Source organism: Dendrobates tinctorius, unplaced genomic scaffold (assembly GCF_039654945.1).
Source record: "Dendrobates tinctorius isolate UK_male_01 unplaced genomic scaffold, ASM3965494v1 ptg000084l, whole genome shotgun sequence".
Lineage (NCBI taxonomy): Eukaryota > Metazoa > Chordata > Amphibia > Anura > Dendrobatidae > Dendrobates > Dendrobates tinctorius.
In genome coordinates this window covers 47,978,904-47,992,500 of record NW_027361752.1, presented here as the reverse complement: position 1 = coordinate 47,992,500, position 13,597 = coordinate 47,978,904, and the positions used below count along the sequence as shown (strand labels likewise).

Here is a 13,597-nt window from a genome sequence, read left to right as displayed (position 1 = left end):
AAGCCACATCCTTCCTAATGTACTTATCGGATTTTTCCGTCCATAGATGGATGGATAGTTGAGCCCACGTTGTAGTGCCGGACCCCGGAGGAGGTGGTGTAACTCCAGCCGTCTGTGGCCGCGGCGCGCTCTGCATTATAAGGAGCAGATGTCTGCTGGCCCTTTAATCGAGCGCAGAGAAAAGCAATCTGTTTACAATGGCAGCAAGGTGTTTTATTAACTCCCACATAATCCAGCGGCCTCAGCGCTGCCTCCAACCTCACAGCGTTGTGCTCTTTTGTCTCCTCCGGTCAGGCTGAACCCCAGTGTTTGTGACATTAAACATGGGAACCCTCCCTGTCCGCAGCTGCAGAATCAATACAAGAACAAGAAGCATCTAGGAAAGAAAAAAAAAAAAACCCTGAGCACTTTAATCCTTCTAAGCAAAGCACCATACGAAGCCTGAAGGCTCCCAGAAGGATCGGCATCCAGCTTGAAAGGACCGCTGAATGGCAACTCGGTGTAAGCTGTGATTGCCCCCCGTTTCTGTAGGGGGCATTGTGACATTGTAATAACCTCATCCGGAATCCAGTGACCCCTCATTTTTATCCCAACCACCACTGAGCTGTGGGGCACGGGCCAAGCGGTACATGTGCGGTGTATCGGCCAATCGGCGGCTGAGGCTCTCTTTTGAAATCTATTTCTCACTAGTATGTTTTGGCATTTGTAGATTTTTCCTTTCCCATTCTGGCTTGTGTGCTTTTTACTATTTGTTTTGTGACTTTGGTAGATCAGATATTCTTAGACTTCTGACTACTCAGCAGTTCCATACACGAGTTCTGCTTCACCTATGTTCCCTGGTTTGTCGGACTACACGTCATATTACCTGACATTGCCGGCTACAGTGGACCAGATGAAATTTTACTTATCCACTGCTACCTGACCCTGACTGTCTGACTGCTCTCAGACCACTGCACAGGACCGCACCACTTCTGGTCCATCCGACCACTGTTATCTCAGACCACTGCACAGTACCGCATGACATCTGGTCCATCTGACCACCGCACAGTACCGCATGACATCTGTTCCATCTGACCACCGCACAGTACCGCATGACATCTGTTCCATCTGACCACCGCACAGTACCGCATGACATCAGTTCCATCTGACCACCGCACAGTACCGCATGACATCTGTTCCATCTGACCACCGCACAGTACCGCACCACTTCTGGTCCATCTGACCACCGCACAGTACCGCATGACATCTGTTCCATCTGACCACCGCACAGTACCGCATGACATCTGGTCCATCTGACCACCGCACAGTACCGCACCACTTCTGGTCCATCCGACCATTGTTATCTCAGACCACTGCACAGTACCGCATGACATCTGGTCCAACTGACCACTGCACAGTACCGCACCACTTCTGGTCCATCTGATCACTGTTAGCTCAGACCACTGCACAGTACCGCATGACATCTGGTCCATCTGACCACTGCACAGTACCGCACCACTTCTGGTCCATCCGACCATTGTTATCTCAGACCACTGCACAGTACCGCATGACATCTGGTCCAACTGACCACTGCACAGTACCGCACCACTTCTGGTCCATCTGACCACTATTAGCTCAGACCACTGCACAGTACCGCATGACATCTGGTCCATCTGACCACTGCACAGTACCGCACCACTTCTGGTCCATCCGACCATTGTTATCTCAGACCACTGCACAGTACCGCATGACATCTGGTCCAACTGACCACTGCACAGTACCGCACCACTTCTGGTCCATCTGACCACTATTAGCTCAGACCACTGCACAGTACCGCATGACATCTGGTCCATCTGACCACTGCACAGTACCGCACCACTTCTGGTCCATCCGACCATTGTTATCTCAGACCACTGCACAGTACCGCATGACATCTGGTCCAACTGACCACCGCATAGTACCGCACCACTTCTGGTCCATCCGACCATTGTTATCTCAGACCACTGCACAGTACCGCATGACATCTGGTCCAACTGACCACTGCACAGTACCGCACCACTTCTGGTCCATCTGATCACTGTTAGCTCAGACCACTGCACAGTACCGCATGACATCTGGTCCATCTGACCACTGCACAGTACCGCACCACTTCTGGTCCATCCGACCATTGTTATCTCAGACCACTGCACAGTACCGCATGACATCTGGTCCAACTGACCACTGCACAGTACCGCACCACTTCTGGTCCATCTGATCACTGTTAGCTCAGACCACTGCACAGTACCGCATGACATCTGGTCCATCTGACCACTGCACAGTACCGCACCACTTCTGGTCCATCTGATCACTGTTAGCTCAGACCACTGCACAGTACCGCATGACATCTGGTCCAACTGACCACTGCACAGTACCGCACCACTTCTGGTCCATCCGACCACTGTTATCTCAGACCACTGCACAGTACCGCATGACATCTGGTCCATCTGACCACCGCACAGTACCGCACCACTTCTGGTCCATCCGACCATTGTTATCTCAGACCACTGCACAGTACCGCATGACATCTGGTCCAACTGACCACTGCACAGTACCGCACCACTTCTGGTCCATCCGACTATTGTTATCTCAGACCACTGCACAGTACCGCATGACATCTGGTCCATCTGACCACCGCACAGTACCGCACCACTTCTGGTCCATCCGACCATTGTTATCTCAGACCACTGCACAGTACCGCATGACATCTGGTCCAACTGACCACTGCACAGTACCGCACCACTTCTGGTCCATCTGATCACTGTTAGCTCAGACCACTGCACAGTACCGCATGACATCTGGTCCATCTGACCACTGCACAGTACCGCACCACTTCTGGTCCATCTGACCACTGTTATCTCAGATCACTGCACAGTACCGCATCACTTCTGGTCCATCTGACCACTGCACAGTACCGCATCACTTCTGGTCCATCTGACCACTGTTATGTCAGACCACTGCGCAGTACCGCATGACATCTGGTCCATCTGACCACTGCACAGTACCGCATCACTTCTGGTCCATCTGACCACTGTTAGCTCAGACCACTGCACAGTACCGCATCACTTCTGGTCCATCTGACCATTGTTATCTCAGACCACTGCACAGTACCGCATCACTTCTGGTCCATCTGACCACTGTTAGCTCAGACCACTGCACAGTACCGCATCACTTCTGGTCCATCTGACCACTGTTAGCTCAGACCACTGCACAGTACTGCATCACTTCTTCTGGTTTTTCTGACCACTTGTTAGCTTAAACCACTGCACAGTACCTCATCACTTCTGGTTTTTCTGACCACTTGTTAGCTTAGACCACTGCACAGTTGCGCATCACTTCTGGTCCATCTGACCACTTGTTATCTTAGACCACTGCACAGTATCGCATCACTTCTGGTCCATCTGACCACTGCACAGTACCGCATCACTTCTGGTCCATCTGACCACTTGTCAGGACTAGACTCAACTTGTTAGGACTACCTTCAACCCAAGCCACTGTCAAGGGATCGTGAGGAGTATGAATTAAGTTGTTCAGTACTTTAAGATTCTTATATTGCATGTGTTCCTTTTTCTTTGACTTTAGCAGCCATTGATAACCAGTCACAAACTTGACTACTTCTTCGTTCTTGTTGACCATCTAGGTTATTGTCCCAGCTCGGCTACTTTTACATATTCTTCTTCGGCTTGGTGTCTCCTTTGGTCTTGAACATCGATGGATGTTCTCCTCAAGTTATTACAGTTCCTTTTCTTGCATCCTGTGCCCGTTATATAGAAAGATGTCAAGCAGGCCCCAACCTACAAAATATCTCTCAGCCCAGTCTATTCTGCTTTGTGGGCCTTGGTGGACTAATCGTATTTTGGCCAATGCATGGCACCATTATTGGACTTGTATACTGGGAAAACTGAAATGTGACTTGAAAGAGGTTATACTTCTAATAAGAAGTCGGACTTTAAGGAGCATGTTCCAAGGGTAACCCACAAAGCAAAGAGCAGCAACTCTAAAATAGTACTGTCAAGTTTGGCTCATACTTTTTTTTTATGCAATGCATGTTTCCGGGTCTACGAATAATTTTGGGAATTCGGTTTCATGAAAAACCTTTCCCCATTTTGCTTTTACAGCCTCTTTGTCTCCTTGCACATTGAACTTTGATGTGGTCTGTGGTCATAAGTCAGCTGAGAAGAGCTAAAAAAAAAAACATATAGAAGAGTTAAAAATTATCCTATTGGAGTGTAAAAACGAGCTCGCCGACAGATTCTCGGTTAACCTATTTTTAAGCCAGTAAAGGACGGCGCAACACGGAGGCTTCAGGAGCGAAACGGGGCAAAATTTTTAATAAAACCAAATGGCAAAAATTATTTTTTGTCAAAAATACATGTAAGGAAAAAAAAAAAAATTTTTTTCCCATAGGAGGATAACCCATGTAAGACTCCATAGCAGATGGACCTCTACCAGGAGAGTCAGGTTCTACCCAAAGCATTTTTTTTTTTTTGAAAGGTTGCAGAAATTTTCTTTGATAGTTACCTAGATTCCGATTTAATACTTTTTTTTTGAAAGGTTGAAAAAGTTTTCTTTGATAGTTCCTTACATTCCGATTATTAAGATGATTATTGACATTTCTACAGAAAGAATAATTGTATTTTTACAGCTCCTCCAACACTATCGCTCCTGTAATTATTTCTCAACGGATTTAAAATAATTGCAGTGCTGAAAGGGGAAATTTCTGCCAAAAGCCATGTTACCGGAGGATAAAGTTTAGTGAAGTAACTCGAGTGCTGTACGTGATACTATCTAACCTCGTTCCAGACGACCTAAAAAAGCAGATTGTGGTCCGATGACTCTTTGGATGGACAACAATAATGTGTATTCATAAAGCGGGGAAAATACGTCTACGGAACTTGATTAAGAAGCTGACAGATATTTCTACCGGCTGGGCGCTGGCATCCCTCTTTGAAATGTTCTCGTGAAGCCATCAGCAGAGCAGCCCAGAATCGTGGAATCGAGAGGGATTTATAGAAGTTGGCCGCAGTTGAGGTTATTTTGGAAACTGCCTGCTACTTTTTATAGTATTGGTTTAGTGGGGAAAAAAAAAGGTAAATTCTACTACTAGAGGAAGTCCTTTACTTCGACAAGGAAAACACAAGCGTCGTTAATCAAGAAAGTCGTAAATTAATACATCCGAAAACTTTTTTTCCCCGCCCGTAATGGTTCAAGTATCAACATTCACGTTCTCTAGATGGTTCCTACTTCGTAAAAATAAAAAAAACTGAATTTCTAAAACAGGATGGTTTCAACTTTAATAGGCGTTCTACATTGAAAGCCTCTGTTTAAAGCACCACTCCGGCTTTTTATTTTTTCAGCGCTGGAGTGGTGCTTAAAGTGTAAGCCCCCTGGTGATATACTTGTTCATCAGCATCTTTCCTGGTTTTCAGCACCACTCCAGTCCCGCGGTGCCATCTTGTGCGAGTCCAGCTTCTGACAGCCGGAAGTCACAAGCTCCTCTCACAAGCTCTCAATACGAGTCTATGAGAGGTCACAACGAGGACAGAACGAGGCTCTCATAGACTCGTATTGAAAAGTGACCTCCGACGCACTCCAGCAGGTCACTTTTTACAGGAGACAGACTGGAGTGGCGGAGAAACTGATGAAGGTGAGTATTAGACAGGTGACGTACATTTAAAGCACCACTCTAGCTGTGCAATAAAAAAAACCCCCGTGGAGTGGGGCTTTAAGGGGGATCTCCACTTTTTGTCAACTCTTATTTGTTAGAGGTACTTTTGTTATGTTTGAACAGACAAGTGAACATCAAGTAAAAAAACAACAACTCATACTTGTTAGAAGGGTTTCAAGACAGTGATCTGTTGTTGTCCCATCATTAGATGTTAAATTTATCTGCAGCGCCATCACAGGTGAAATAGTTGTCCTGTGGACAGAGTCTCCCACCTGAGATGTGGATCTCTGCAGCTCCTCCATAGTGACCATGGACCTCTTGGCTGCTTCTCTAAGCTGCTCTCCTTGCTTGAGATGTCAGTTTAGGTGGACGGCCATGTCTTGGCAGTTTTGCAGTTGGGCTATACTTCCATTTGTGGATGATGGATTGAACATTGGCTACGAGAGATGTTCAAAGCTTGGGCTATTTTTTTTTTTTATAACTTAACCCTGCTTTACTCTTCTCTGCAACTTTATCCCTGACCTGTCTAGTGTGCTCCTTGGTTTTCATGATGCTGTTTGATCCCTAATGTTCTCACACAAACCCCTGAGGCCTTCACAGAAAAGCTGTAGTTATACGGAGGATAAATTACACACAGGTAAACTCAATGTACTAATTATGTGACTTCTGGAGACAATCGGTCACTCAGGATTTTACTTCGGCATCTCAGACTACAGAGGGCTGAAGACAACTGCATGCCACAATTTTTGGACTTATATTCTTCAATTAATTAGAAAACTAAGTGTACTTTCCTTTACACTTTACAAATACTTGCTACTTAGTGTTGATATCACATAAAATCCCAATAAAATTTAAGTTTGTTGGTGTAATAGAAAAAAAATGTGTAAAAGTTCACAAGGTATGAATACTTATTTTCAGCACTGTATCGATAGGACAAATGATCACGGGCTCCATTCCCTTAAGGCGTTTTAAAAATATAAGAAAAAGTTACAAAAAAAGAAAATAAAAAAAATAAACGTTTTAGTTTCTCCCATCAAAGATAAAGACATTTTTGTCGATGGCTCCGTCGTTGGAAAAATAAAAAGTTACGGGTGTCGGAAAAAAGGTGACACCCAGTTTTTTTTTTTTTTAACTAATTTTTGACCTTTTTTTCATCAAACCAAAAAAAAATTTGGTATTGGGATAACCATTTTGACCTGAAGAATCACACTGCCAGATTATTTGACTAGACCGTGAACACCGTAAAAAAAAAAAAAAATAAATATAAATAATCTCGGAATTGCTGACTTTTTTTTTTTCCATTTTACTTTAATTTTTTTTCCCCTTTTTTCCAGTATTTTCTATGGTAAAATGAATGGTGTCAAATAAAACTTTAACTCGTCCGTGCAAAAAAAAAAGATGAGAGCCCTCGTATGGCGAGGATGAGGGAAAAATCATAAAGTTATGGCTGCTGTAATAAGTGGAGGGCAAAAAAAAAAAAAGCTAAATCAAACTTTGGTGGGTCTTCAAAAGGCCTCATGGTTATGGCCAATGTCTTGAGTGTCCTCGAAGGTCCAAATAATAGAGATCTCGAGCATGCCGAAGACTCTCGGTAAGCACCCGAGCATGGCGGATAACCTAGCACCTTTCCTAAGCTATCTGGAGTCCGTAAAATAACTGGATTTATTTTTTTTTCAGTAAATTTTATGTTCTCCTATAGTCAAAAATCCATGACTGTGAACTCTTGTGTGCCCGTACGTCCCCCCTATATTTTTGGCAGGGGACTGAATTATTAAGCTGGTAGTAGACAGTGTGTTCAGACTTTTTCTGTGCTGAATCTCCTTCTATCCCCCAAAGATCTCCCCAATCCAGGAAAGTTGTGTGACTGATTGCCGGAGCAAACCTTACATGGTAGAGATTCTGGCCGGCCCGTCACATATTCTGCTGAAATCTACATTCCTTTTCTGTTAGCACCTTCCACGGGCATTAAACCCACAAACTGAAAAATGAGTCTACAAACCGCACTGGATTTCAGGCAGAATAATATGATCTATATCATTTCTTTGTACAGTCCCAATATTTTTTTTTCTTTTTTTTTCTATAGGTAAAATATGTGTAATAGTATTGTGGAAAAAAAATAAATATCAAAAAGTCATGAAAATAATAAAAAAAATAATAAAAAAAAAAAAACACCTTCAAATCAAAAGAGATGAAATATTCTCACAAGTGGACCAGATAGTGCGACCTTGGAGAGAAGTGTATTGTTTTCCTTAATCTTTATTGTTTAATTCCTTTTTTAATTTTATTTTGTCTCTTTTCTGCTTATTATTACCCTTTGTTTTACCATAAATTAAATATTTCACTATTTTGATTGATTTATTACTTGATTTATTTATTATTTAATCTTCCTAGTTATTGATATTGTACCAGATGGCATCTGATTGACAAGACTATGATGAAAAAAATTGAAAAGTACTTTATTTACCTATTTTTTTTTTTTAAGCCCCCCAAAATTACCCCCAAGTGCCGGCCACAGGGGTCTACCTAGTATCTAACTTGCTGTCCACTGCCTGTTGTCAAGCATAATCTGTCTAGCGGCAAAGCCTTTGTATTAATGGGAGCAGGGGTGAGACTTTGTCTCTAACCTGGAAGAAGGGGTGGGGCTATGTCTCTAGGCAAGAAGTAGTTGTGGAGCTTTGTCTCTAAGCAATAAGTGGGGTGGGGCTTTGTCTCTAGGCAGGAAGCAGTCGTGGGGCTTTGTCTCTAGGCAGGAAACAGGGGTGGGGCTTTGTCTCTAAGCAATAAGTGGAGGTGGGGCTTTGTCTCTAGCAGGAAGCAGGGGTGGGGCTTTGTCTCTAAGCAATAAGTGTGGGTGGGGCTTTGTCACTAGGCAGGAAGCAGGGGTGGGGCTTTGTCTCGAAGCAATAAGTGGGGGTGGGGCTTTGTTACTAGTCAGGAAGCAGGGGTGGGGCTTTGTCTCTAAGCAATAAGTGGAGGTGGGGCTTTGTCTCTAGGCAGGAAGCAGGGGTGGGGCTTTGTCTCTAAGCAATAAGTGGGGGTGGGGCTTTGTCACTAGGCAGGAAGCAGGGGTGGGGCTTTGTCTCTAAGCAATAAGATGGGTTGGGGCTTTGTCTCTAGGCTAGAAAAAGGGGTGGGGCTTTGTTTTGAGGCACAAAAAAGGGGCGGAGCTTCATTTTCTGTTTCTGCAAAAGTGGGCTTTCTGTAAAAAGCAAGTCAGCAATTGGAGAAATACAGATGCAATACATGCTAAAAGTTCAGGGAAAATAAGGTCCAGCACCTATAGTGCTGACATAAAGCTAAAAAAGAGGAACCGCAACTGGATTAAAGGTTCCGATTCCTGGACATATTAGGCAGGAATATGGACCAAAAGCAGTTGTGGGAGGATGAAGCCAGATAAAACCTGCTTTTCTTAAAGGTTTAGCATTGATAGGACAGGTAAGCTCTCGTTTTAGTATTTCCTTACAAATACACCAGTAATATTCTCTACCACATGACCAACATTTTTATTAACTTGAAGGTGGTGGTGAGCAGGTGTGACCACCGCTAATTTTTTTTTTTACCTTGAGCGCTATCCGTTCCAGCGGTCAGACCCCCAGTGATCACACTTTTATCACGTATCCTTTGGATTGATGGTAAATATTGTTTATGGTACAATCCCTTTAAATAAGAACTGTACAAAATTTGTCCTGCATCATCCCGGCCTTACCTAAACATTTCAGTGAATCGCCCTGTGTCAACTCTACTTTATCCAAAAAATGTACAAAATTTCTCTACGTGAATCTGGTCTTACCAAAAAAAAAATTGCCCAAAATTCGTATAAAATTGCTCTTTGAATTTTTGGCTTTACACAAAAATTGCACCTAATCCCTGCATAAACACCACCTTGCCCCACAATTACACAAACTCCTGCTATATAAACCCCGCCTTACCCAAAAATGTCACAGACTTGCCCTTTGTGAGCCCAAATTTACCCCAAAAAAGTTTATTTAATTGTTGTACATGATGACCGCACTGCCCAAAAACGAACTGGCCCTTTCTCCAAAAATTAGATGAGTTGCCCTCTCCAAACTTAGCCAAGCCCGTCCTGCCAATTTCACAGAATCACCCTGTGTGAACCCGGCCTTACCAGGGCACGGACACTTTTTTATTTTTGTACCTGAGAGGCGGATTCAGTTTCCTGCCTGTCGCGATGTGAGCTCTGAGGTTATTGTGGTGGCGGCGGTGTAATGCCCCGGCGTTATCTCACGGCGCACCTAGAAAGCCGTCTGCCTCCATGAGTCTCCGTGCCGCATAAGCTGCTCCCCTCCTTGGTTTCTTACCTCCTTACCGGGTTTCCTCTTAGCCCAGAGGAACATCCACTCAGCTCATTAATACGGCTCAGCCGCCCCTGCCAAACATGCAGAAGCATCAAACATTTCCTAGGATTCTTTTCCTTTATTTTTAGGTTTTATTACGCCGCGGTCCAGAGGAACCGGGCGATCAGTGTATCACTGTGTGTCTGCGCCGTTACCGTCTGTCCCTCACCGCCACCTAATTAATATTCTCCCAGAAACCGGGGAAAACATAGATGAGTCTGATACTGGGGAACATCCGAGACCCTGCAGGTAACGTCACCATCTACAGACTGCAGGGAAAGGGCTGCTGTGGTCTTAGGCTGTGTGCACACGCTGCGGATTGTCCTGCGGATTTTTCTGCACGGATGTTTGAAAAACCGTAGGTAAATACACAGGTCAAAAGACCTGCGGTTTATTTGCAGTTTTTCTGCGGTTTAGCCTGCGGTTTTTCCCCTGCGATTTAACACCTGATCATGGAGCAGGTGCCAAACCGCAGCGGAATCCTCACAAAGAAGTGACATGCTGCGGTTTTGAAACCGTAGAAAATCTGTACGGAATAATCCGCACTGTCTGCACGGCGGTTCTCAATTTCCATAGATTTTAATGGTACTGTACACCGCAGGACCAAAACCGCTGCAGGTCCGCAGCAGAATCCGCAGCATGTGCACAGACCCTAATCCCGCGTTCACAGGATTTCACATCAGTATTTTTAAGAGAAACCCAGGAGTGGGTGATAAATCCAGAAGTGGTGACGGGTTTCTACTTTTCCTCTGATTGTTCCACTCCTGATTTTGGCTACAAATACTGATGGAAAATACTGACCAAATACTGATCTATCTATCTATCTATCTATCTATCTATCTATCTATCATCTATCTATCTAGAATATTTAGAATTGTCCTAATACCTGCTGCTGTTAAATGACTTCCAATCAGCTACTTATTCCTTTGATCCCTTTTTTAGACTGACCCACGTCCACAGAACGCGCAGTAATAGATGGTTCAGCACTCTCGTGAGCTGTCGTCGTCTCGTGAGCTGTCGTCGTCTCGTGAGCTGTCGTCGTCTCGTGAGCTGTCGTCGTCTCGTGAGCTGTCGTCGTCTCGTGAGCTGTCGTCGTCTCGTGAGCTTTCCTCGTCTCGTGAGCTGTCGTCGTCTCGTGAGCTGTCGTCGTCTCGTGAGCTGTCGTCGTCTCGTGAGCTGTCGTCGTCTCGTGAGCTGTCGTCGTCTCGTGAGCTGTCGTCGTCTCGTGAGCTGTCCTCGTCTCGTGAGCTGTCCTCGTCTCGTGAGCTGTCCTCGTCTCGTGAGCTGTCCTCGTCTCGTGAGCTGTCCTCGTCTCGTGAGCTGTCCTCGTCTCGTGAGCTGTCCTCGTCTCGTGAGCTGTCCTCGTCTCGTGAGCTGTCCTCGTCTCGTGAGCTGTCCTCGTCTCGTGAGCTGTCCTCGTCTCGTGAGCTGTCCTCGTCTCGTGAGCTGTCGTCGTCTCGTGAGCTGTCCTCGTCTCGTGAGCTGTCCTCGTCTCGTGAGCTGTCCTCGTCTCGTGAGCTGTCCTCGTCTCGTGAGCTGTCGTTGTTCTCGTGAGCTGTCGTCGTCTCGTGAGCTGTCCTCGTCTCGTGAGCTGTCGTCGTCTCGTGAGCTGTCGTCGTCTCGTGAGCTGTCCTCGTCTCGTGAGCTGTCCTCGTCTCGTGAGCTGTCCTCGTCTCGTGAGCTGTCCTCGTCTCGTGAGCTGTCCTCGTCTCGTGAGCTGTCCTCGTCTCGTGAGCTGTCCTCGTCTCGTGAGCTGTCCTCGTCTCGTGAGCTGTCCTCGTCTCGTGAGCTGTCCTCGTCTCGTGAGCTGTCCTCGTCTCGTGAGCTGTCCTCGTCTCGTGAGCTGTCGTTGTTCTCGGCAGCACAGGGCGATGTGCTGCCGAGAGCGATAACTATGAAGCAGCTTCACTCATCTCACGTTGGTCAGTTTCTTTCTAGTGCGCGGATGTTCTTTTAATTCCTGGTGTCTCGGGTGGACTGTTCTGTTACTAATTCTGTATAATAAATGTCTGCGCCCCCCACCGCCTGCCCCCCCCCTCCGCCCGTTCCCCTTAAGGACCTTTTATTCTGTAAAGAGCTATTAGCGTCAGGGCGATATGTGTAGCCCATTCATCACGGAGTCTAAATGTTAATGTTATTAAAGTCTAATTAGATCTCTCGGGGAAAGAGACGGCTTTGAAATCCCAGTTGTCGTTAAACGTCGGCGCTCTCGTACAGCGGGATCCTGCCGGCTTCCTGTGTAACATTGCACCGTAGCTCACCGCCGTCACCGTGTTATCTTCTGCTTTCTGCTACCATCGCCGTTCTATTCCATTGCTCCCGCGTCGCCGTCTTTCCGCTTTGCCGCCATCTTTGCGCTCATAATCGTCTGTTATTAGAGCGCTCGCATTCCTGACAAGTGAAACAAACACTCTCGTTAAATTCAAAGGCCGTAATCACGGAGCGTCCGTAATTCGTTACTGTTTGTTTATTTTTCTTTTATTACGCTCCCCTAAGATTTCCATCTCCCGTTTCCCCTAAAGTTTATACTACAGTAAACACCAATTTTGGCGTTCGGTGGGGGGGGGGTGTTTGGGCTCGGCGGTGGGTGTCTGACGCTGGCCCCTGTTTTGGCTGCAGATATTTGGGGGCTCCTATTAGGCTGATTTTTAAAGGCCGTTTGAGACGGAATGTTTTTGGTTTGTCGGCAAAAAACCCAGAAGCGACTTGTGGTTTTCTCCTACGAAGAAGAAGACAGAATACATTTTTTTTTTCCATTTGTCATCTATTTGCTTCTTTTTTTCCCGCTCGCAGTCATTTGTTAGCGCAATTTATTTTTTTTCAAATGTATTTTTTTCCTGCAGTTGAAATTTATTTTTAACCTAAACAAGGGATCTATTATAAAAGTCTGAGCCCCGGAGGTTTGAATGATCCCTAGAAAGGGGATCGTGGGCCGTTCAGAGCGTAGATTAGAAAAGAAGCCATCAGCACAGAGTGACCGTCCAAACCAAGCACAGCCACTGCCGGGTAGTGCAGTGCACTTTCCCACCATCTATCGCTGCCCTTCTCTCACTGAACTATCAATCTCGAAAGACAAGGGTGGAGACGGAAAGCAAGTACTTGGGAAGATGCACTGAAGTTCTCGGACACGCCAAGGCTGCTCTGAGACCCTGTGCTTCTTTTGGGCTGGTATTTTGCCCTGATACCCTCACTTAAAGGGGGTATTTTAATATTTTAATATTCCTATATGGCTATTGTCAGATAGTGCTGGTAAATACAAGCAACTTTGCAATTTACTGCTTGTTAAAATTTTCAGTCGTTCTTGAGATATTAACACTTTTTTCTTTTGTTCACAGCTCGTTGCCTAGGAGACCGACCACTACCGCTTTACAGCAGAACAAGCCCAGTGCTTACTAGCCCTTTTCTAACACACTTGTAAGCGCTTTTTTTTTTTTTAAGGCGAAGCATGCTATTATCTTCTAATCGTGGCCAATTTCTGCCCGGCGCTTACAAGCTAGACAGCAGGGGTGGTCGGTTTCTTAGGCAACCAGGAGTAAACAAAAGAAAAGTGTTATCATCT

The 13,597-nt window shown here is 45.6% G+C and overlaps 1 protein-coding gene across 6 annotated transcripts in view; it reads left to right on the top strand.

The window, feature by feature from the left end:
- HLCS (holocarboxylase synthetase) overlaps nucleotides 1–13,597 on the top strand; it is a 166,917-nt gene that overhangs the window by 138,627 nt on the left and 14,693 nt on the right. The gene's annotated exons all lie outside the window — the stretch shown is intronic.